A 26,521-nucleotide genomic window follows, 5' to 3' on the forward strand; every position below is an offset into this window, starting at 1 on the left:
TTTTCTATAATAGAAAGAATTTCTGTGAATCTATGAGGGGTGAGTTGGAGGCAAAATTAGAATATAAAGAATTAATATGGTAGCTTTTGTTTACTAAATATTTATATACATTTTTATATATTTAGTTAAACCCGTTAAGTTTATGGATTTTTCTAAATATGTATAAATATGACGAGCATTTATGTATTTGAGAATTTATCAATTTACTTATATGCAACATACTTTCATCAAAGGGTGAGTTTTTATTACTTATGTATTAATTTATGTTCGGTGTAGTGCTTTCTGCATGTGTAGAACTCACACCTTGTGTTTTGGAAAGTTTTTAAGTATTATAATTTTGATGAATTTAGATAGTGGGAAGCTATCCCATTAAATTTTTCTAAGGGTCCTTAAAAAGTTATATAAGCTTAAGTCAAACCTATATTTCCTGTTCTGATGAAGTCTTTCATTATACATTTTTAGGACAAAAGTATTACTGTTTTTTTGTTTGTTTAATAAATGTTATTACATTTGTTAGTTAACTGTCACCATGTGTTCAATTTGGGACTGTGCCTCTGAATCACAATTGTTTTCTCCGATTTATAAATAAAGATTATGCCCCAAATTCTTGAATACCTACACTTTTGAGTTGAGTGTGTACGCAATGTGCAATGATAAGGAAGCTGTTTGATATTCATTAAACAGTTCTGCACATCTCACTCATCCACAAAACAAGGGTAAGCAGCAGAATATGATAATGAAGGCATACGTAGGTGAAATACATGCTAATAAAGCAAATCAAAATGTGGAACAATTCAGGAATATATAAAACCAGTGTGTACAAGCAGCACTCTATTTAGCTCCTGATTCTCAATGTTATTTTATTAACTTAGCAAACGCGTTTGATACCATCTCTCCTGAATCCATTATAAAAACACTAACCTTTTTTTGACTTTAACAGAAATCTGATTACTTATTGATTAAGGTTGGGAGGGTGGCTTAATGGTTAAGGTGTTTGCCTTATAAACACAAGGTGCAGGGTTTGAGTCTCACAAGGGATAATTGGATAGGCTTAAAATGGCTCATAAGGGCAGTTAGCCTAGTACTAATCTATGAACCTATGAAACTAATTGGATTATATCTTGGTCATCTGGTTATATACACTATATATCAGTAAAAGGGCAAAATTCTGGATTCCTCCATGTTTATTCTGGTGTACCTCAGGGCTCTGTTTTAGATCCTTTTTTATTCAATGTAGCATTATCAACTAATCCAGTTAAACAGGTTTGGCAAGCAAAATATTCTGATGATTATAAAATTGGATTAATTTTAGATAACTCTGGGACACTTTTAGAATTAAATAATGTTTTAACTTAATTTTGTTCATAAGATAGTGAGATAAATCTGACCTTTAGTGCTAACAAATGAGAAGTCATATTATTTTGGCAGGCCTACACTTCTACCAGATTTTGTGTTTAATCAAGTAACATTACAAATAATCAAATAGTATATATGTTTTGATATTTTCATTACCTCTGATTTTTTTTTAATTTTTATCACATACTGCTAATATTAGAAAGCAAGCTCTTTTTTAACGGGTTACAAGTTTAAATCATTATCTCTTTGAGATGATCATACCTTTGTTCATTTATTTATAATGTATATTCAACCTATGCTACAATATAAAACGTATTTTTTTCTCACAACAGACATAAGCTTAAGTTGATTGAATCAGTTCAGAATAAGTTTATTAAAATGATTCCTTCAGTAAATCATCAAACTTATAAGGAAAAATGTGTGCTCATAAATTTGTATTTTCTTCATTTTAGATATACTAGGCACAAGACTATCACTACTTATGGAATCTTTAAGGATCAAATGCTTTTGCAAATTTATAATATTCCCCTTATTATTAATTCCTGTGTACAGAGGTTTGATCATTTAAAATTTACCACATCTATGAATAGACTCTCTCTGAGATATAATTATATAACCCTAGTAATTCCTAGGTTATAGACTCATGTACCTACTTATGTACAGCTATCACCTGGTTTAAAATGTTTTAAAAATAGTTTTGGCAACTGGGTAGGTGATAATGTTTTGGATCCTGGGTTCAATGAGACACTATTCCTAGATGACCTTTGGCCTGCGCAGTGAATAGACGTATGAAAATCTATGAGAATTCCAATACTCTTTGGAACACAGACATGTGGACACTTAGAAAAATTATTAGGAGTTGCTGCTATCATTCAACTTTTTGTGTTGTAGCCTTTAATACAAGATGCTGCTGCTTCCAGATGAAGGTAATTGATAAACCTATAAAGAAGAGATAAAAATTATTTCCACATGGGTCAACTGTACAGGAATGTCAAACATAACTCATCAGTGATATATACAACATAAATATTGATATATTACAAGTAATATCAGAAAATGCCTTTTCACAGCACATGGCATACAACTTGTCCAAGAAGTCAAAGCAGTCACAAATGTCATTAAGTTACACTTAAAGATCAATCATATGAATGAATACAGTTAAAAAATGTACACCTGCACCATTTGCAGGTGGTAGTGGAATCTCAGTACCAGATGTGCCTAGTCAGACAAAATGGAGATGGATAAAGATTTGAGTGGCATTAAAAAGAAGATGGCACAGAAAGACAACCCCAATAATTATAACTCTAAACAAGCAATGACTGACATGAATAAGGTAAACAAAATGTGTTAGTCTGGAATATATAACATCATTACCAATGAATGAAGCATTTGAAATGGCAATTGTAAAAAAAAATGCTTTCTGTATTTAGACATCTGTTAACAATACTAAGGACATTTGGGCAGAACAAAACTTTTGTATGTAATACAAGTCAGTGATCTTTTCGTAACAACAATTGTTAAATCTTCCTTACAGAGGAATTTGCAGACTGTAGACAGCACTCATTTAAGTAAAGAAAATCAAAGACTCCTAGAAACAACCGTTTCCCCACCACATTACACCAGCCATCACAAATGTCAAGGACATAAACCCTTCTAAAGGAATAAAACTTGCTTATGTCACATATATTCAACAGGCTTACCATACTATATTTGCTGAAATGTAATGTTGACTTTGCTACTTCTAATATAAAATTTCTTAAATGTATTCACACCCTCACAAAATATGATGTTAGAAATCATCACATTTAGTGGTGTATTTACTTTTATTTTAATTTTTGTCTTCATCCTTTGTACAAAGCTTGGCAATGTGTGTCACTGAATGTCAGTGGTCACTAGCAGTAAACGTCAGTTCACTTTATATGGCAAAAACTGACAAATTTAATTTGGAATGCCATCTGTAGCACCAATGAGACTGGCACTGATGCATTGCTGTCAGCACTCTGGACAGTACCGAGTGCAGAAAATATACCTGCTAATTGCCTTTCTCTATGGCTCAGGTGGTTAAAGCACTACATTTGGGGCAACAGCAGAGTTGATGCAAGGTTCAAATCCAGTTTGTGTATAATGTTACCGAAGGTTCAGAATAACTGCTGTTGCACATTTTGTTATGAATCTAATATTAAGTACAACTGTCAATTGCACAAATGATATTTGCAACACAAATTTGTGTGATGATTGCTAAATAAGTCAACTATAATCTGTGTAAAGTATATTAAGTATAACAATGATGATAGTTAATTTAAACTATACCTGCATAGGTATAATCTGCCCAGTAGTTATTGCAAAAATATGACAACACATAATGTGTAGTGCAGTATGTTTTGTAAAGAATGACACCTCCCCCAACATGTTTTACTCAGGTCTTGCAACACAATGTATATTAGATTTGCAGATGTGATTACTGGCTTTTATGTATAACTCCAGTAATATAACAAGTGACAGTCACACATAGAGAGGCTTGTCATCTCTACTTACATTGAAATTCTTACACATCAGCTTATAAGTTCAAACTGTTAGTTCTTCTGAGGCATTGACAATTAATAAACAACAGTCAGCAGTTTAGCATTCTTTTTAGTAATGGGTTCAATTATAAGATGATATTATTCAAAGTTTGTATTTTGTATGTCCCACCAACCCATTATGTCCCAAGTCATACCATTTTTCCTATTAAGAGCACTGTTTATTACCATCAAAGAGATTATGTCATGTCATATCAATGTGTCAGAAGTCTGTATGACTGATTAACATCCACCATAACAGAGAGCATGTTTAGAAGTGACACTATATCCTTTGAAATGTAATTAAGATATTGTCATCCAAAAGCACTTGAGGATTTTGCTTTGTGTATAAATACAGTGAGCATCTCACATGGCCAAGTCTAACTGCCATATTTCATACCGCCAGTGCACCAGCACACCAATGGTAAACACCAGTAAATGGTATTTCACATCCCATGGCAAAAACTGAATATTTTACCTTCAACCACCTAGTACAGTTATATTTAAGCAAATATGCTTAATCCTATTGTACTACAGAAATACATAATGATAGCTCTGTTGTATGATGGTTACTCTTACATATATGTCAGGCTGCTGAATGCAATGTATACCTTATGGGATGTTATAATGGTCATTACTATAATGAAGCTTGATGCCTGCATTCTTTCTTGTTTCAATCCTTTGTTGCTATCCCTTCAAATGTATGATATTAATGCTGGAAAGTCTGACTTCTCATGTGGTGTGCTCAGATAATACTTAGGTCTGTAGACTGTTTTTTGTATAGTGTCATGGGTTTGAATCCAGATGTAAGTCAAACATTATCTAAATTTGTTTTCATATTACTATTGTGTGTGTAGCTGTTATCCACATATGTTATAAACCCACCATTATTTGGTTTATGACTTAATTATGTTTCTACTCTCCTAATCCTGTTTGCTCCATGTTGCAAACACTTTTGTACTGAGCATGATAGAATAACTATGTTGATAAACCCAAGAGTAACACACCACAAATATGGACAGAAATGTCCCATAAACAAAACTCTTTCTATGTCTCTGTCCTTGTTGTCCAAGTTATACCCCCTTCACATCAGTCTCTGTCCACACCATTCGCATGATACCTAGCACTGAGCAGTAACTGTAACAGATGGTAAATGGCTGATCATGCTTAGGGAAAAAAAATGTGATTTTTGGTCTTTAGCCACATTATAGCCTCTTTGTGCTCCATAAAGACAGACTGAGCATTATGAGGAGACAGTTAACATCATATGTTGAACAGCCTGTACAGCTGAATATAAACCACATGGGATATCTCAATTGTAATTACTGTTATGAAGTATGCTGCACACAAACATCCTTACTTCATAGTGTTTCTAGAGTCCCTGCAAATGTGTGTGTTTTGGCACTTGACCTTTGATTTCCTTAGTGGTGTGATCATCTATGAATCCCCTCTGTAGTCTGTCAATGCAGATTACCAGGTGTTTGAATTTAACATTAGGTCTACAAACATTGAACATTTTAATTTCTCATTAATAATTGACCTACGGTTTCCTGCATATGTCTGTGATTCCACCCGCATTAATATGCTTGGTCCCTTATGTGGTTCAGCCCCAAAGTGCTCATATCTTTCCATTGATAAGTACAAGATATTCAGTATAATCAAGGATTTATGAGGTAGCAAGCATATTACACTAGGCAGATCCTAAAAGTATTTTTGCTCTGCACAGAGAAGGTGACAATGATGAATTATTTTGCATTGCCATACATTTTCTGAACTAATGACACCTACATGTATGTTGCTATGTAGTGACTGTAGTACTCAGTCATATGATACATACACATACAATTGCATGACGAGCAGTACAACATGCTTCAAATTCATGGACAGTCACCAGATGATGCATAAAACATTAACATAGCACACATCTGTTCTGAACTGGATCAGAATCAGAAGTGTTTATACTTCTGTACTTCTAATTTGCATGAAGGTATCCTTGGAGTACTATAGCTCACAGTTCATTCCCATTCTAAGTTCAAAACCTCAAAACTTAATTATGCATGTGCTAATACCTTGCCATCAGCCGCAGTAGCCAGCAGTGAGCTTCAGGAAGTGATTTTTGACAAAAAGAATGTAATGTCATTGGCTTGTACTACTTGCACATGTTGTAATAGACTGTTGTGCTCAAGATATGATGAGTTCACTGTGATGCTGTCTAAATACTTCCATTAAGCAAATCTATGTCTGCACTTCAACACATTAGACTTGTAAATGATGCACAGCGGTGTGGGACCTTTGCACATGGACACTTGCTGAGTGGTATTAAGGAGTATACTTTCATATATTTGACCTGTATGTTTTTAGTTTATATTGCACATTGTCCAAGCATGAGAAAATATTGAAAATGACACTCCAAATGATTATTATGTGCATACACCTATATATTTGACCTGTATGTTTTTAGTTTATATTGCACATTGTCCAAGCATGAGAAAATATTGAAAATGACACTCCAAATGATTATTATGTGCATACATTCATTCTGAGCTGAACAGTCAGGAATGCTTGGTTGACAATTCACTGTTTCACAAGTGTGATCATCATTAATACATCATACCGTGAAATAGATACATTACTCACAGAACTGGAATGTACATGATTGAGAGGATATATAACCTATCTCAGCAGTATGTAATTACTTGTGATCCACACATTGCTGCTTTATTCTGCATGTCAAGACATATTCATTTTCATCCAAATCTGTGATGCACACTGTCTTTTCTGTAACACACTGATGTGGTGATTCTTACAAATGTGTAGTATCACACATGAAAAGTCAGACTTCTCCTGCTATGCTTGCAGTTAATACACTGTACTCTAAATTGTGTAGTTAGATAGGTAGGTGGTTTGAATACAGTAGTGACTGAGTAGCGTGTGTGTGTATGTGTGTGTGTGTGTGTGTGTGTGTGTGTGTGTGTGTGTGTGTGTGTGTGTGTGTGTGTGTGTGTGCATCTGTAATGCTACATTGGACTACACACATCTGATGTGTACACTTCCACTACACTTCCACTCTGGAAAAACATTTACACTGGGAGAGGGCTCCCCATCAATTTATTCCTGTTTATGCCAAGTCATCTTCTCTCTAGCACACTGATGAAGGTATCCTTTCTAAAGTCCCCTCTCTCACTTTTGTAAGCAGACTTCTCCTTTGGCACTTGCAGCTGATACTGTGTACTGTAGATTGTGTAACTAGATAAGTAGGTGGTTGAAATCCAACAGTGTGGAACTAGCATGAATGCACGTGTCTCTAGTGTTCGGTACATATGGCTTCAGCAACAAAACTGATGTGCACACTTTCACTCACAGAAACATTTTAAGTTATTCCTCTTGTAACATGAGCAATTGTCCTGCTACATACTGATGAGGTCATCCTTTCAAATGAGCACTAATAGTTGCACTCAAACATCTTAGGTGGCTCTTGTGGGATGATGATGTCATGTATTCAAATATGTTCTGTCTCACAACTGTGGTAAGACTATGCCTGTGGCACGTACAGTCAATACACATTTCTTTAGGTTGTGGACTTGCAAAGGCAGCTGTCAACTTCAGCAAAGATCAGTATAATGTGATTGTAGTGACATGACGCAGTGACATGTACAACATTGCATCACTTTATTTATATTTATTTTAGTTTTAACAAAGGTCACTCAATACATTGAAGATTGCATGCCAGTCAAATAGATATTCTCTGGTACTTGTGGCTAGATTTCCCCTGTGGTGCCAAATGTACCCATATAGGCATTGGTTCTAATCTGGGAATGCATGTGTGCAAAACAGTATGGATAGACAAAAGGGGCCCACCCAACAAACAGTGATATGCCTAAACCATGCTTGTATGAGCAGTAACATTACTACATCCTTTTGATCCCTCAAAATACTTTGTATGGGATAAATACCCATCAGAAGCCTTTCTTTGTTCATCCCTCGAGCTGCATTTTTTGTGCTACCTGTCCATTGCTATCTCCTGTAACAGATACAGTTAATATATAGTTCTGTAAAGCATGGAAGGCAGGGGTTTGAATCTGGCAAGGAGTGGCTTAGCCAAAGACTGGAGATATGACACAATAACAGGACTACTTTTTAGGTGTCAGACTCCATGCTAGGGTAGTCATACATCCCAATAGTATACTAACCTAATCCATTCAAGTATGTTCAAGACATATCAGATATACTTCTTTCTGTTGTGTCAGAGGCTGATACACCTATCTCTGATTTCTGAACTCAGGCATATGTTCGAGTCCGACAAGATACATCTGCTGAGTATATCAGAGAATGCTCACAGGCATTATTTATTCCCACAAAGGACTCATCAGTATTGTATTACTTAATGCAAATATTTATGTATGCATTTTATCATTTTGTTCACAATATAGAGCTTTAAAGAAATTAATAGCATATTCTTCATTTCTTGATGTGTGCCTTGCTGCAAAATTGTCACAGAGTGTGAGTTTGTCCATGTTACAATACTTTTGTGTAATTTTTGTGTTTGGATAGTTGTTGTTATTGTAGTCATCAATGTACTTTCTTATGAACATGCCCAGTGTAATGCTGTATTAGCTGTTAACCATTTTGCACAAAGATCATTAAGTACTCAGTATTATGATGTAGTTGTTATTTTATTCTTTTCTGCCAAAAAGAAATAGAATTATCCTCTGAAAGATTGGCTTTGCCAATGTCCACACAATGAGTTATTGATCTATGTGTCGAGGATAACAACATTTGTCACAGGCCAGTGTAGAGTTGGTGTGTGTGAAATTTAAATCTTAAACAGGTTACTGACTAATACATGTAAATGTGTCACATGGGTGTTATTTATGTTACTATAGTGTCATACAGATATTAGTTATGTATTTAACATGGTTCACTTCAGGGTCAAATATCAGGCACCACATGATGCTATGCTGCATTCACAACTGTACTTTGATAGACTTTTTCATTTCAACATGTATGGTGTGGCACTTGCAACAGAAATGACACAGATTATGTAATTGCTTACACTCCCACAAATGCATCATGCCCAGTTAATTATACCCTGACATTGGTTACATTTCCCATGTAGCTGATTTCATAATGTTGGCATGTCATTTTATTTGGCCCAGGTCTTGTCTGGGCTACCTATCCATTTGTGTTATACACAGACATACGTACAAACTATTAATGGTGCTTGTGAAAAACTGAAAGGCTGTCAGCCCAGCTAGATAGAATTTTGTAGATAATTCTATGTAATTGTAAATATTAATATAATTCACAGGTTGTTTTACAAATGTAAGAAAACCATATGTAAGAAAAACTGTGTTATATGTTCTGAAATTTAAAAATGTAAGCATAGTGCACCCTGCTGGAAGAAAGCTGATAATGTAAAGCATTTTATGACTGTTTGATCTCAAAGCTCAGTGACAGGGTGTCTGGATGAAGGAATACCTTCTATTGTTTTGAGACCAGAGTTAATTGCCAGGTTTTACATGTATAATGTCTTTTATTGCTGTGGCTTCATGGCCAGGTGCAAGTTTACTAAGAAAACTAAGAAATGTAAATTTAGAGTTTATGGCAACCTGGGAACCAGGGAAGTGTCAAGAGTGATGTAATCTGAAATGAGTCAACAGTGATGTATTATCAATTTAAGAGATCTCAGAGAGAAAGAGATAGCATTTTGCATTTATCTTCAGATATGACAACATCACCAGCACTAGCTTGCTCTGTATGTAAGTAGGATCTTAGACTTTAGTATTTCTCCTAGAAATAGATAGAAAATAGTAAGATTAGACTAGCTGTTTTCTATATTTATGTCAGACTATCCTACAATATTGTTTTAAAGTTCCTGGGTCTGAACTCTTGACTAGCACTGTGTTAAATTGAGGAGATTTGTCTTGTATTTTTATTATTTATTATTAAATATTTTTAAACCTTTCAACTGTGGCTGTTTTCTGTAGAGATAATTTAAGCTTTAGAGCACTTGCGTGTATTTAGTGATACTGTACTAAGCCACTCCAATAGCCTTAAACGTTCTGGTCATACTTACTAATTGGATAATAGTATTATTACACAGTGAAATTTGTCACCCTTTGGGAAGGGCCTTATAATAGCTGATAAGGAAGGGTTCTGGTGGCAGTGGATTACTACCTTATAGTCTGGGCAGAAGGGGGATACCTAGTGAATCTGTCCCAGCCTTCCCAGGAGTGTCTGTGTGTTTGTATATAAATCATATCTCAAAGTGTGTGTGTGTGTGTGTGTGTGTGTGTGTGTGTGTGTGTGTGTGTGTGTGTGTGTGTGTGTGTGTGGCAGCTACTTGGGCAGGGACACAAAGCACTGGTTGGACAGAGGGAGTGGTGGGAGGACTTGGCTTGGAACCCTGGCTAAGGACTCCACTCTATAGCTGTGCCAGTGGGTAGTCTTATTGGAGATCTGGAAAGAAAGGGAGAAACCAGCCCCAGACTGACTGTGATCTCTGTGGGCTCTTAAGGGAAATTGTACTTTACCATGTGTGTGTACTTGTTATCCTTCCCAATGTGCATGCCCCTCACTGGTGCTAGTGGTGAGAATTGAGGATCCTTGATTACTGGGCCAGTGCATGGGCATCATCTATTGATAAACCACTGGGTGCTCTTCTCTCTTTGAAGAAATCTGGCTAATTAAAGCCCCCACCCCATGGTTCAAAGCATCCACCTGCACAACAAGTTCTTTGCTGTAATCTGGACTGGATTACACAGGGGGTCCTCCCAAAGCTTCATTAAGCTTGTGGAATGCCTGCTCACGTGCTGTGGTCCACACTACCTTATCTGGCCTGTTTTTCCTTGTCAGGTCTGTGAGGGTAGCAGCTATGGTACTATAACTGTGGACAAACTTTCTGTAGTACCCTGCTGTCCCTAAGAATGCCCTCACCTGCTTTTTGGTAACAGATGCAGGCCATGCCTGAATGGCTTCCACTTTGGCAGGTTCTGGCCTGATCTTACCACTCCCCACTCCATGTCCCAGGTAGGAGACCTCTGCCATACCCACCTGACATTTGCTCAGCTTAATGGTCAACCCTGCCCTCTGTAGTCTGCCCAGCACCTCCCTGATATGTTGAAGGTGCTCTCGCCAGCAATGGCTGTAGATGGCAATATCATTTAGGTAAGCAAGGGCAAACCCCCCTGCTCCTGCTAGGATACGATCTACCAACCTCTGGAAAATTGATGGGGCATTTTTTTATCCCAAGGGTATCTTTGTGAACTCATACAAGCCAAAAGGAGTCACAAAGGCTGACCTCTCTCTAGCACTGGGATTCAAGGACACCTGCTAGTAAGCCTTGGTAAGACCAATGGTGGTAAGATACTTAGCCTCACTCAGCTGCTCTAGGGCTTCATCTGACCTAGGCATGGAGTAAGCATCTGACTCTGTGTGACTATTTATTTCCTGTAGTCTACACAGAACCTGGTGCTGCCATCCTTCTTTGGCACCAGCACCACTGGAGAGGCCCAGGGACTGTTGTACTCTTGAATTACCCCTAGTTCCCACATTTCCTGTATCTCCTCCCTCTGAGTCTGTTTGAATCTTTCAAGCACCCATTAAGGGGCCTGCCTAATAGGCTTCTGGGGTCCTGTATCCACCTGATACTGCTGCAGGTGGGTGCACCCTGGTTTCTCAGTGAGCATGTCCCCAAACTCCTGTAACACTGCTCGGATTTCTCGAACCTGGGTAGGAGATAGCTGCTGGGACATTGCTACCCCTTCAACTGAGGTGTCAGTCCGAGCCTCATTGAGGAGATCAGTCCCCTGATCTCCCTCAGACTCCTCCTGCAATCCACTGCAAATACTCAGCACAAGGGCCTCCTTATCATGGTAAGGTTTCATCATGTTAATATGGTACAATTTGTGCTCCTGCCTGGCAGTTCCACCATGTAGTTAATATCACAGACCCTTCGTACCACCTTGTAGGGTCCTTCCCAAGCTGCTTGCAGCTTGTTGTGTCTGACAGGAATGAGAACCATTACCTGCTGTCCTACAGCATATTCTCTAGCTTGAGCATTCCTGTCATACCAAACCATTTTCTGTTATTGGGTTTCTGACAGGTTCTCCTGGACCAAGCCCATGAGTTTCCTTTGCCTTTTCCTGAGGTTTAGGACATATGCCACAACAGACTCTTTGTGAGATTCACACTCACCTTCCCACTCATCTCGAATCAAATCTGGAGGTCGCCTCACCCTATCCCCATACAACAACTCAAAGGGTGAAAAACCTGTGGATTCTTGGTGAACCTCTCTGTAAGCAAACAACAGAGGGGGCAAATATTTGTCCCAGTCCCTCTTAAACTGGTCTGCAAATGCCCATAGCATGGACTTGATTGTAGAGTTTATCATCTCAACAAGACCATTAGTCTGGGGATGGTAGGTGGTGGTCTTCAGGTGATTCACCCCACGGTACTTCCACAGACAAGCCAGCAGGTCTGACATGAAATTGGCACCTCTGTCAGTCGCATTTTTTTAGGGGAAACCAACCCTGCTGAAAATCTATAACAAAGCATTTTTCACCTTTTCTGCCTCAATGGAGGACAGAGCCACTGCCTCAGGGTATCTTGTATCATAATCTACTACCACTAAGATATACTTTTTCCCTGTGGGACTTGGGGTACTCAGACACCCCACAATATCCATAGCTACCCTCTGAAATTGCTCCTCAATCACAGGCAAAGGAATCAAAGGAGCTCTCACCTTGTCTGCTGCCTTGCCTAACTTTTGGCACTGCTCACAGGTTCTGCAGTACCCTGATATATCTCTGGAAGTCCCAGGCCAATAGAAGTTCTGCGTGATACATCTATGTGTATGTTTTATGCCCATAATGGGTTGCCAACTGGTTTACTGACAGAACTCACACTGTAAAAGTAGCTGACTCCAAATCCAGTTCCAGACAAGTGACAAGTGGAGTACCTCAGGGTTCAGTCCTGGGATAGCTCTTGTTTGGCATCTACTTCTCTGAAGTACAGGTCAACACTAAGGGACTCTGGCTAACAAAGTTTGCAGATGACTGCAAACTGGGGGCCATTATTGAATCCCCAAATGATGTGGATATTTCACAAAAGGGCCTTATGGAAACAGATGCTTGGTGCCTGAGCCATGGGCTCAATCTCAATGCCAAGAAACGTATAGTTATCCACTTTGGGAAGAAACATGTACCCGTGAATTACCACATAGGTGGCAGTACACTAAACACCACAAGTGTGATAAGAGACTTAGGGACACAGGTGGACAGTGGTCTCACCACCGATAACCACATCACCGCAACAGTCAGGAAATCCTTCTATGTGGCACACTTCATCACTAAGGGCTTTTCATCCAGAAAAAAGGAGGTCATTGTCCCACTGTACTCATCCCTCATTAGACCCTTTATAGAATACAATGCCCTGTTTGGTATGTACCTCTCAAGACATCTGCAACAACTGGAAAGGCCGCAGAAATACCTCACTAAAAGAATCACAGGCCTAAAGCAGGTGCCCTATGCTGACCGTTTAAAAAAAAAATCCAGCTATACTCTGCCACATATCGTCTACTCAGAGGTGATCTCTGCTTAACATACAAGGCCATGTCAAACCCAGAGCTGTTGGACATGCTACACATAAAGAAATCCCAATCTCTCAGAGCCACATGCTTCAGGGATCTAAACCTTGTCATCACAATGAACAAAACATGCTGGAGGGATAGGTTCCTGACCCAGAGACTCCCCAGACTCTGGAATAGACTGCCCATACATGTCAAGCAAAGAGCCTCTTTGGCCCTCTTCAAAAGGAACCTTGATGATTGGATGGGAGATAGGAAATTCACCCCCAGGAATCATGTCAGTTGCCCTGCTAGACAGGGGTCCAGGGAAGTAAATATTGTGGGAAGAAATAGCCAGGGCATTGTTATGGCTAGGCTTGTATGGGCCCTAGGGCAAATAGCCTAGTAACAAGCTATGAACCTATGATCATATGACCTGCAAAGGGAATATCATGGGCTATGGCTAGGAGCACCAGATGGTAGGCTCTAGGCACTACCAACTGCTGTATCCTCTCACCTTCCAGCCCTCCCTCAGAGATCCACTCTCTAGACAGTAACCCCTTGTTTCAGTATGCAAATTCCCCCTTCCTTTGAGAATCAGGCACCTAACTAGCTACCAGCCTCAGGCCTTGTAATGTAGAGTCTGATAGATGAGCCTGTCTCAACTCTATCTCTTTGTAACCCTTCCCAGCTCCCCTTCCACAGGAAGTCTGACATCCTCTGACAGTGGTGCCTCACTGTCAGCCTGGGTACTACTACTCACCTCTACCCAGTCACTCTGTCCAACAGTACTCACAAGCAGCTGTGGCTCATCTTCAGTCTCACTGCTACAGTGTAGCTCCCTCCCTGAAGTAACCACCTCACCAGTCCTGGCTGCAAGTGTGCAGTCTGCCTAGGTCTCCACCAGGCTACCAGACCCACATGCTTGTGTCCAACCCTGACTGCATGTACCTGCATGAGCACAGGGTACTGCATTATCAAAGTCATTCCCTATCAGGACATCTGCAAGGATATCCTCAAACACACCTACTTGCTGGCTTACTTTTCCACCCTCCCATTCAAGGTGAACCTTAGCCAAAGGTATTTGGAATGGGGTCCCTCCTAAAGTTCTGACTTTAGTAGACTGCCCAGGCAAGTAGTGCTCCTCTGTAACTATTGCAGGCTTCAAATGGTTATGTCAGAGGCTGTGTCTCTTTTAGCAATGGCCTCTTTGCCATTCACTATGATAGGATATAACCTCTGGTGGTAGTTTGGTACCCTTGTTGTCTCAAGACAACCTACTGTTGGCATTTTGTCCTTCCCACTTACTGGCACCCTCACCTTTTGTTCCCCACCTTGCCTCTGTGACCATCTATATGCCACATGGCCCCAGTGGTTGCATGCAAAACATTTAACCCTAGCTCCTGGAATTATACCTGGACTAGTGGCTTCCCCTGCTACTGGCAGATTCTGTTGGGGCAGTCTGGGCTGCCCACCATGGGTTCTTTTAGACCTATGAGCAGCACTGGTTTTCCCTTTCCTGTGCAGTGATGCCCTGCTTGCTAGGTATAGGTCTCCAATGTTCCCCAGCTCATCTAAAGTAGCACATTGTCTATCGGCTACCCAGATCTTCATGTCCTCAGGCAAAATGCTAAGGGCTTGTCCCCTCACAAAAACGTCTGTTAGCCCTTCATAAGTGGTAACCTGACATTCACTCACCCATCTATGAAAATAAGTGCTCAAGTTCAGCAACATATTCTCACACACTTTCATCTGTTGTGCGTCTATGCTCACAAAACTTTTTCCTATAAGCTTCAGGTGTTAGCTTAAAAAATTCTAGTAAACAGTTCTAAACAGCAGTATAATAAAATAAATTGCAATCAGGTAGTTTGGAATGTACATTTACAGCTTTACAATGTAGTAAGGTGGTCAGGAACTGTACCCAGAGCCTTTGGTCAACATAGGCTCATAGGTTCATAGGTAAGTACTGGGCTATCGGCCCAAGGGCCTATGTAAGCCTAGCCAACAAGGTTCCCTGGCTTACACCACACATGAAAGTTATTTTCCTGTGCCACTGTCGAGCAGAGACACAAAAGTGATCCGCAGGGTGTATTTCCTATTTCCCATCCACTCATCAAGATTTTTCTTGAAGAGTGCTAATGAAGAACTTTACTTGACATAGATGGGTAGCCTGTTCCAGAGTATGGGAAGTCTCTGGGATAGGAATCTATCCCTCCAGCATGCCCTGTTTGTTGTGGTGACAAGGTTTAGGTCCCTAGAGCGTGTAGCTTGGAGGGATTGGGATTTCTTTAGATGTAGCATGTCCAACAGCTCTGGGTTTGACATAGCTTTATATGTTAGGCAGAGATCACCTCTGAGTAGCCGATATGCTATGGAGTAAAGCTGGAGTTTTTTAAGGCGGTCAGTGTAGGGCATTTGTTTGAGTCCAGTAATCCTTTTTGTGAGGTACTTCTGTGGCCTTTCCAGCTGCTGCAGATGTCTTGTGAGGTACGTTCCAAAAGGGGCGTTGTACTCTATAGTGGTTCTAATGAGTGTCGAGTAGAGGGGAATGATGACCTCTTTTTTCCTGGATGAGAACCCTTTTATGATGAGGTGTGCCACATAGAAGGACTTCCTGACTACTGTGGCGATGTGACTATCAAAGGAGAGACTACTGTCCACCTGGGTCCCAAGGTCTCTTATCACGCATTCGGTGTTAGGTAGATTGCTACCTATGTGGTAGTTCATGGGTACAGAGTTTTTACCAAAGGGGATGATACTGCACTTTTTGGCATTGAGCTTGAGGCCATGGCTCTGACACCAGGCATCTGTCTCAGAGAGGCCCTTCTGTAGGATGTTCACATCATTTGGGGACTTGACTATGGCTCCTAGTTTGCAGTCATCTGCAAACTTCATTAGCCAGAGGCCTTCTGTGTTAGCCTGTACTTCAGAGAAGTAGATACAAAACAGGAGCGGTCCCAGGATGGAACCCTGTGGTACTCCACTTGTCACTGGTTTGAGGTTAGATTTGGAGTCTGCATCTTTTACAGTGCGGGTTCTGTCAGTGAGCCAGTTGGCAACCCATCTTGTGACTTAGGGATTTATGCCTAGTTTATTGAGTTTAGCTATAATTCCAGAATGGGGGATGGTGTTGAAAGCCTTGGCAAGGTCAAGATAGGCTGTGTGAACCACCTTTCCCTCATCTACGGCTTTGGTGACTGCCTCAAAGAAGTCGATCAGGTTCAGGAGGCATGATCTGCCTTTCACAAACCCGAACTGGGTGGGATCCAGAGTTTGGAGGTTACCAATGTCTTTGTTTATGAGTTCCATGATGATACATTCCATAGCTTTGCAGACCAGGCTCGTCAGGCTGATAGGTCTATAGTTCCCGGGATCAGTGGTGGCTCCCCCTTTGTGGAGTGGGATAACTGTTGCTGTGTGCCATTCAGAGGGCACAAAGCCTGATGTGAGGCTATTATTGAACATGGTGCTTAAGTGGGGAGCCAGTTCATTCTGAAGTTCATGTAAAACGCAGCCTGGGATGTTGTCCGGTCCCATGGATGCTGTGTTTTTGGCTTTAGAGAGTGCAGCTTTCACCTGCATAGTTGTGATTACAGGGACACTGCATTCTTCCTGTATAGATACGGGCCCTTTAGGGGGTGAGGGGTGGCAAAGTTAGCACTGAACCTATCTGCCAGGATGTTTGCAATATCAGTTGGTTCTGTAATTTCCGTGCCTTTGTGCTGTAACTCAGAGCAGATCTGGGTGTTGCCATTGAGATTCTTGACATAGCTATAGAATGCTTTGTGGTTGTCCTTGGAATTAGTGGCGATTTTATTTTCTTAGCTAGCTATGGAGGATCTTATAAGGGATCTCAGCTTCTTACTGAGGCTGACCAGGGAGCTCCTCCACTCATGGGATTTTACTCTCTTTTGCAACAGTTTCTTCCTTCTGTTGTACAGTTTGTTTATGGCAGGGGACCACCAGATTGGCTTCCTTTTTTTGGTTCTGTTTGGGATAGCACGATCCATGCACTCATGTAAGTGCTTATAGACTGCATTTGTGTAGGAGCAGTTATAACTGTATTGTCCATCTGCATGGGTGTCATGAATTTCACTACTTCTGTCTTAAGAAGCATGAAGTTGGCTTTGGAGAAATTTTTTACTGCGGTTTCCTTAATGGGGGGTGGGGGTGGGATGTGGATATCAAGAGTGATTAGCTTATGGTCGGATTGGACCAACGAGGAGTTGACTTCAGGTGTGGAACACCGGTCACTCATGTTGGTAATGACTAGGTCTAGGATATTGTTGCCCCTGGTGGGGGTGTGGATAAGTTGATCTAGGGCATTGGAGTTTATGAATTCCAGAAAGCATTGCACTAAGGAGTTGGTACATGAGTAGTTTTCCCAGTTAATGGTGGGGTAGTTGAAGTCGCCCATTATTAGGGTGTTTGGTTGAACCCTAATATTTTCCAGTGATTCAAGAAAAGAGGAGTGGGAATCCTGAGGCATGGTGGGGGATCTGTAGCAAGCTACAATTTGGATTGCAGTTTTGCCAAGAGTTAGTTGCACTTGGAGAACCTCGGATGCATTATGCTGAGCAACTAGCCTGGAGGTGTGGATATCCTTAATGAATATGGACACACCCCCACCTTTGGTGTTTCAGTCCAGGTTACATGGCCGAAAAGTGTGGTATGAGTTTTAGCCTGGTAGTGCAGAGGTGCCCTCTGGAGCCTTGAATTAGGTCTCAGTCACTGCACAGATATCGATGTTCTCCATTTTAAGGAGTGCCTCGAGTGAGTGCATTTTGAAATTTAGATTTCTAGCATTGAGTAGCATTACCCTCAGTTTTTGCTTGCCTGTTCCTGTTATGGTGGTGAATTTGTTACTTGAACCCTGCCTAAAAAAGGCACTATAGGGGCAGCAAGAGCCTTAGCCAGTATCTGGAATCCCAGGGGCGACAGGTGCAGGCCATCTGTGGCAAAGCATCGTGGTCTGTCGACCATGTCATCCCAAGCAGACAGATACTGGATCCCCTTAGACTGACACCAGAAGCTTAGCCAATTGTTGAAGTCAATCATTTTGTCCTTGTACTGCAGTATCATTTAGGGCAATGGCAGAATGCTACTCAGGGCTAGGGTCATACCTGGCTGGGCTACAAGATCGCAGAGCTCTTCCATGTCTCTTTTCATGTAGTCCAGTGAGGTACATCTCAGGTCATTCACACCAGCATGGACAATGACAGAGTCATATTTGTACTTGTTGTGGAGTGACCTGAGTGCATGGGTTATGTGGCGGATCCTGGCCCCTGACAGGCAGCTGACAGTAACCTTCTCCTTGTTTAGCCTGGTGAGTGGGACATCAGTGTGCCTGACTATAGAGTCACCTATGACTAGTGTGTTGGGTATGTTGTTTTGCCTTATTGGCTGTGTTTGAGTGGCACACTGAGTCTGTGGGCTATGTGTCATTTGGGTTGTGTTGGGGAATGGAGGTTGTTTGTGTTTCTGATTTGGAGGTCTCTGTTGCTTAGGCAGATTATTATTGAGAGCCTCCACGAATGTTTTTGAGTTTCTATGTGTGGATTTTGGTGGTGTAGACGTAGTGAGACTATGTGATGAGTGTGGTGTGGTGCAAATGTTTACCTTCTCCTCATGACTGTCAGGTTCAGTCTTGGTTGGAGAGAGCTTTACCTCCAGTTTGGCTAGATAAGTGCATCTCTCACAGGTTGTAGTGTTGGGTGGTAGGAGGAGAGGGTTGTCTGTGTACATGAGGCAATTTCTACATTGCCTCAAGATGCCCAGATTCATCAAATAGACAGGGGAGAACAATTGGAGCTGACCCTTGGACATGCCTGAATAAAAAACTATTTTCCTCTAGATAAGTGAGGAAAGTGAGTACAAGAGCTGTTTTTCTCAACGCCAGTGAGAAAAGTAAGTACAAAAACTGTTTTCCTCTAGGTAATGAGGAAGATTGAGTGCTATAGTAATTAGTAGCTTATTTAGTGCTTACAAGTTCTGAACAAGTGCTGAGTAAGAATAAGCAAATTTAAGTGCTAAAACTAAGAATCTGTATCTGCACTAGATGAGTTACAGGACAGAAACAAGTGCAAATGCAGGCTTTCAAATCAGAAAGTTGAGAGAGATGGAAGATTGCCCAAATGGCCAATAACTACAAATTCTGGGCCAGAACCACTCCTTATGTGGTAGACAGGTTACTTAATGCTTACCACTCCCACTAATAAGCTAGAAGGCTTCCATCCAACACAAAAAGGCTTGGGGGGGGCTCAGAAGCTTACAAACAGTCCACAGCAAATATGTATCTGGAACACTAGTTACAGGAAAGATAGGAAACAGGCTTACAGTTTTTTTTTTTTTTTTTTTTTTTTTACAGAAAAGTAGCAAAAACAGTAGTAAAAACAATTCACATGCAGTGCAAGCTAGCACATGAGTAGGTAGCAATATTAGACCACACACAGTTTGAAAAATGCAATTAAATTAAAAAGGACTAAAATCAAGTGCAGAAAGGGTTTATTAGGTAGAATGCGGTAATGAGATGAGACTGGGGGAGTGTCTTAGATCAAATCTACAGTGGGACGAGCACTGCAAAAGCCACCAAATTTAACTACAAACCAAAAACAGGGAGGGGGGTGAGGAAGACAGTTTCAGCAGAGATTTGAGCAACCACTAACAGTATAAACTATAAAACCAAAAAATATACTCAGCTCTGTATATTTGCAGATCAGTATCTAAGCAACAATTAAACTCTATAATAAAGAAAAATATACTCAGCTCTGTATATTTGCAGATAATCTTGTAAGGCTGTCTCTCATCATCATCATACTGTTTACATACCCTCTCAAACATGTGAATGAAACTATCAAAATTATCCCCCTGTGTAAACTGCGGAAGAAATTTACTGACCTTTTGTGCTTTGGGGTCTAGTTTCTCCCTTCCCCATTACCTCCATGACTCTGGTGAAGAGTCAGTATCTCCTTTTCATGCTGCCTCTGCCTTTCCTTCTCCTCAGCTTCCATTTCTAAATGCCTGGCTTCCAACCCAAGTATCTTTAGCTCCACATGGATTTTTAAGTCCTCTGCAGAAAGGTTGAGCTGTCCATTCCCTGAGTGTTGTACAGCTCCACGGCCAGTCTGATCATCCTCCTGATTGCTGTTTTAAGATGCAGCTGTGACCAAAGCTGCAATCATGTCTGCCTTAGTCAGGTTTCCATGCACCAGTCCCTTAGCTTGGCACATCTCAGCCAACTGGCTCCTTGTCAGCTTGTCATACTCCTATGCTCACATGCTTGCCTGCTCTCCCTGACCAACTAAGTTAACAAAAGAAATGAAACAATTGTGATCTGAACTCTGAATATTCACTGCATGACCGATTTAGAGTACAAAAACACCTTCAGTGATTACTGTATGCAAGCTACAGGAATTCACTATCCACACCATTACACGCCAGTTAGTATGTGATGTGGCTAACTCACCACTATCAAACAATTAATATTTGATTTGGATATCCCACCATTGCCAAAAATTAATAAGTGATGTCCATGCACTGGTCCAGTAATCAAGCTGCCTCAATCCTCACCACTAGCACCAGGGAGGGGCATGCACATTGGGAAGGATAACAAGCACACACGCAGTAAAGTACAATTTCCATTAAGAGCACACAGAGATCACAATCAGTCTAGGGCTGGTTTCTCCTTTTTTTTCCAGATCCCCAATAAGACTCATCACTGGCACAGCCATAAAGTGGAGTCCTTAGCCAGGGTTCCAAGCCAAGTCCTCCCAGCACTCCCTGTGTTCAACCAGTGCTTCATGTCCCTGCTCAAGTAGCTGACACATACACACACACATTTTGAGATATGATTTATATACAAACACACAGGCACTCCTGGGGAAGGCTGGCACAGGTTCACTAGGTATGCCCCTTCTGCCCAGGCTATAAGATAGTAATCCACTGCCACCAGAACCCCTACTCATCAGCAACTATAAGGCCATTCCAAAAAGGTGACCAATTTCACTGTGTAATAATACTGTTATCCAATTAGCAAGTGTGACCAGAACTTTTAAGGCTGTTGGAATCGCTTAGTACAGTATCACTAAATATATGCAAGTACTCTAGAGCTTAAATTATTTCTACACAAAACAGCTCTAGTTGAAAGGTTTAAAAATATTTAATAATAAGAAAGGTAAGTGATGTTAACTACATGGTAGAACAGCTAGGCAGGAGGCAGGGGCACAAATTGTACCATGTTAACATGATGAAATCTTACTATGATAGGGAGGCCCTTATGCTGAATATTTGCAGTGGCTTGCAGGAGGAGTCTGAGGGAGAGCTGGTGACTGATCTACTCAGTGAGGCTCAGACTGACAGCTCAGTAGAAAGGGTAGCCAGCAGCTATCTCCTACCCAAGTTGAGAAATCAGAGCAGTGCTACAGGAGTTTGGGGACATGTTCACTGGGAAACCAGGGTGCACCCACCCGGTACAGCACCAGGTGGATACAGGACCCCAAAAGCCTATTAGGCTGGCCCCTTATAGGATGCCTGAGAGAGTCAAACAGACTCTGAGGGAAGAGATACAGGAGATGTTGGAACTATGGGTAATTCAAGTGTCCAGCAGTCCCTGGGCCTCCCCAGTAGTGCTGGTGCCAAAGAAGGATGGCAGCATCAGGGTCTGTGTGGACTACAAGAAATTAAATAGTCACACAAAGTCAGATGCTTACCCCATGCCTAGGACAGATGAGGCCCTAGAGCAGCTGGGTGGGGCTAAGTATCTTACAATCAATCTTACCAAGGGTTATTTTCAGGTGCCTTTGACTCCCAGTGCTAGAGAGAGGTCAGCCTTTGTGACTCCTTTTGGTTTGTATGAGTTCACAAAGATGCCATTTGGGATGAAAAATGCCCCAGCAACTTTCCAGAGGCTGGTAGATCATATCCTAGCAGGAGCAGTAGGGTTGTTCTTCCTTACCTAGATGATATTGCTGTCTACAGACATTCCTGGCAAGAGCACCTTCAGCATGTCAGGGAGGTGCTGGGCAGACTACAGAGGGCAGGGTTGACCATTAAACCCAGCAAATGTCAGGTGGGTATGGCAGAGGTCTCTTACCTGGGACATAGAGTGGGGAGTGGTAAGATCAGGCCAGAACCTGCCAAAGTAGAAGCCATTCAGGCATGGCCTACACCTGTTACCAAAAAGCAGATGAGGGCATTCTTATGGACATCATGGTACTACAGAACTTTTGTCCCCAGTTATAGTACCATAGTTGCGCCCCTCACAGACCTGACAAGGAAGAACAGGCCAGATAAGGTAGTGTGAACTCCAGCATGTGAGCGGCATTCCAGGAGGTCAAGGAAGCTTTGGGAGGAACCCTGTGTTAGCCAGTCCAGATTACAACAAATCATTTGTTGTGCAGGTGGATGCTTCAAATCATGGGGTGGGGGCTGTACTTAGCCAGATTTCTTCAGAGGGAGAAGAGTACCCACTGGTTTATCTCAGTCATTGGCTCCAACCCAGGGAGGAATGCTATGCAGCTGTAGAAAAGGAATGTCTAGCCATAGTGTGGGCACTGCGGAAACTTCAGCCTTATCTGGCTGGATGAAAATTCACTGTAGTTACAGATCACAATCCCTGAAAGTGTGATAAGAGACTTAGGAACACAGGTGGGCAGTGGTCTCACCTTCGATAACCACATTACCACAACAGTCAGGAAATCCGTGTATGTGGCACACCTCATCACTAAGGGCTTTTCATCCAGGAAAAAGGAGGTCATTGTCCCACTGTACTCATCCCTCATTAGACCCATCATAGAGTACAACTCCCCGTTTGGTATATACCTCACAAGACATCTGCAAAAACTGGAAAAGCCACAGAAACACCTCACTAAAAGAATCACAGGCCTAAAACAGATACCCTATGCTGACCGACTAAAAAGACTCCAGCTATACTCTGTCGCATATCGTCTACTCAGAAGCAATCTCTGCTTAACATACAAGGCCATGTCAAACCCAGAGCTGTTGGACATGCTACACTTAAAGAAATCCCAATCCATCAAAGCCACATACTCCAGGGACCTAAATCTTGTCATCACAATGAACAAAACATCCTGGAGGGATAGGTTCCTGACCCAGAGACTCCCCATACTCTGAAATAGACTGCCCATAATTGTCAAGCAGAGCACCTCCTTGACCCTTTTCAAAAGGATCCTTGATGACTAGATGGGAGATAGGAAATTTACCCCATGTATCATGTCAATTGCCCTGCTAGACAGGGGTCCAGGGAAGTAAATATCGTGGGGAGGAATACCCAGGGAATTGTTATGGCTAGGGTTGAATAGACCCTAGGGCTGATAGCCTAGTACCAACCTATGAACCTATGAACCCTAACATGGTTAAACAGAGCCAGCCAGCAAAATGCCAAATTGCTAAGATGGAGCCTGGGGTTGTAAGCATATATGTCAGTGCAGCACCACAGTGGGAGTAGCAATGTCAATGCAGATGGGCTCTTCAAGACAGGGAATGGGGTAAGGTATACTCAGATAGACATAACCTCCTCAAGCAACATTTTTCAAGGGTCACTTGAAAAACCTGGCTTGAGTTCTCCGGGGGGGGGTGAGCTATGTGAAGATATGTGAAGGCTGCCAGCCTAGCTAGATAGGATTTTGTAGATAATACTGTCATTTGTAATTATTAATGTAATCCACATGCTTGTTCTCTTTGTTAAATGTTGAACTTCAAAAATTTAACCACATTGCACTCTGCTGGAGGAAAGCTGATAAGTCAAGCATTGTATAATTCTTTGATCTCAAACTCAGAGACGAGATGTCTGGAAGAAGGAATCTTTGCTATTGTTTTGAGATCAGAATTAATTGATAGAATTTGCTTTGCTATTGTTTTGAGACCAAAATTAATTGCTAGAATTTGCATGTATAATGTCTTTAATTACTGTGGTTTCCTGATCAGGTGCAAGATCAAAGCAATGTAAATGTAGAGTTTCTGTTAGCTTGGGAACCAGAGAGAAATGATGTAATCTGAAATGAGTCAGTGGTACTGTGTTATCAATTTAAGGACAGAGAGACTCAGAGCATTTAGTATTTGTCTTGAGAACATCCAACATCACCAGCACTCTGTCTATGCTCTATATGTAAGTTTATTTTAAAACTGTGTTTTCTCTTAGATATGGCTAGGATATAGGAAGATTGGATTAGTTTTTTTTTCTGTATTAATGTCAGAACTTTTCTAGTGTATTATTTTAAGTATTTCCCTGTGATCTATGAACTCTTGACTAGCACTGTGTAGTAAGAAGTAGTGTCTTGTGTTTTTATTAAATATTTTAAACATTTCAACTGTGGCTGTTTTGTGCAGAGAAAATTTAAGCTCTAGAGTACATTGCATGTATATAGTGATACTGTCCAAGTCACTTTAATAAGCTTTGCTGTTCAGTCACACTTACCATTTGGATAACAATATTTCACAGTAATAATTGAACACCCTTTAGTAAGGGCCTTTTTAGTAGCTGATAAATACGGGTCCTGGTGGCAGTGGTTACTACCTTATAGCCTGGACAGAAGTGGCACAGCTAGTGAACCTGTGCCAGCCTTCCTCAGGAGTGTCATTGTTGTTGTATATAAATCATATCTCAAAGTGTGTGTGTGTGTGTGTGTGTGTGTGTGTGTGTGTGTGTGTGTGTGTGTGTGTGTGTGTGTGTGTGTTTGTGTGTGTGTCAGCTACTTGGGCAGGGACACGGAGCACTGGTTGGACAGACAGAGTGCTAGGAGAACTTGGCTTGGGACTCTGGCTAAGGACCCCACTCTATAGCTGTGCCAGTGGGGAGTCTTACTGGGGATCTGGAGAGAAAGGCAGAGACCAGCCCCAGACTGACTGCGATCTCTGTGTGCTCTTAAGGGAAATTTTACTTTACTGTGTGTATATTTGTTATCCTTCCCAATGTGGATGCCCCTCACTGGTGTTAGTGGTGAGGATTGAGACTCCTTGATTGCTCGGCCAGTGCATGGACATCCCAGCTATCTCTTTCTCTCTGAGATCTCTAAAATTGATAATACATCATTCCTGACTCATTTTAGATTACATCATTCTTTACACTTCTCTGGTTCTCAGGCTACCAGAAACTCTAAATTTACATTTCTTAGTTTTCTTAGTAAGCTTTTGCACCTGGCCATGAAGCCCCAGCAATAAAAGACATCATACATGTAAAACTTTGCAATTAACTCTGGTCAAAACAACAGAATGAATTCCTTCATCCAGACATCCTGTCTTCGAGCTTTGAGATCAAACAGTCATAAAATGCTTTACTTTATCAATTTTTTTCCAGCAGGGTGCACTGTGGTTACATTTTTGAAATTCTGAACATATAACACAGTTTTTCTTAAAATTTGTAAAACAGCCTGTGGATTATATTAATATTTACAATGACATAGAATTATCTACAAAATTCTATCTAACTGAGCTGGCAGCCTTTCAGTTTTTCACAGTGCTATACATACTTCAACCCACTTCTCAAGGAAATGACTACACAAGTTATACCTTGACATATGTGTGTGCTACTTTATGTCACATGAACATACTCCTGCATGCATCTCACATCTGCTATAGTTAGGGATGATAACACATTTTTTGTGTTTAGCTTAAGTCCGTGGCTTTGGCACCAATTGTTTGTCTGTGTATGCTTTTTTCTGTATTATGGCAACATTGTTGGGGGATTCAGTGATTGTATGTAGTTTGCAGTCATCATCAAACTTGGTAAGCCACAGACCATCTATTTTTACCTGGACTTCTGATAAATAGATTCTAAACAGTAGGGGGTCCAGCCCAGATCCTTGTGGATGTGGTGCACCACTGGTAACTGGTCTGCTGGTAGACGTGGATTCCCCAACCTTGACTGCATGTGTTCTGTTGATGAGCCAGTTGGCTACCCATCAAGTGACATATGGGTTATTTCCAGCTGGGTGAGTTTCTCAATGATGCCTAAGTGGGGAATTGTGTCAAAAGCCTTGGCTAAGTCAAGATAGGCTGTATGTACTGTTTTGCCTTCATCCAGGGC

This window comes from Protopterus annectens, chromosome 7.part1 (assembly GCF_019279795.1).
Source record: "Protopterus annectens isolate FY-2018-M chromosome 7.part1, PAN1.0, whole genome shotgun sequence".
Classification (NCBI taxonomy): domain Eukaryota; kingdom Metazoa; phylum Chordata; order Ceratodontiformes; family Protopteridae; genus Protopterus; species Protopterus annectens.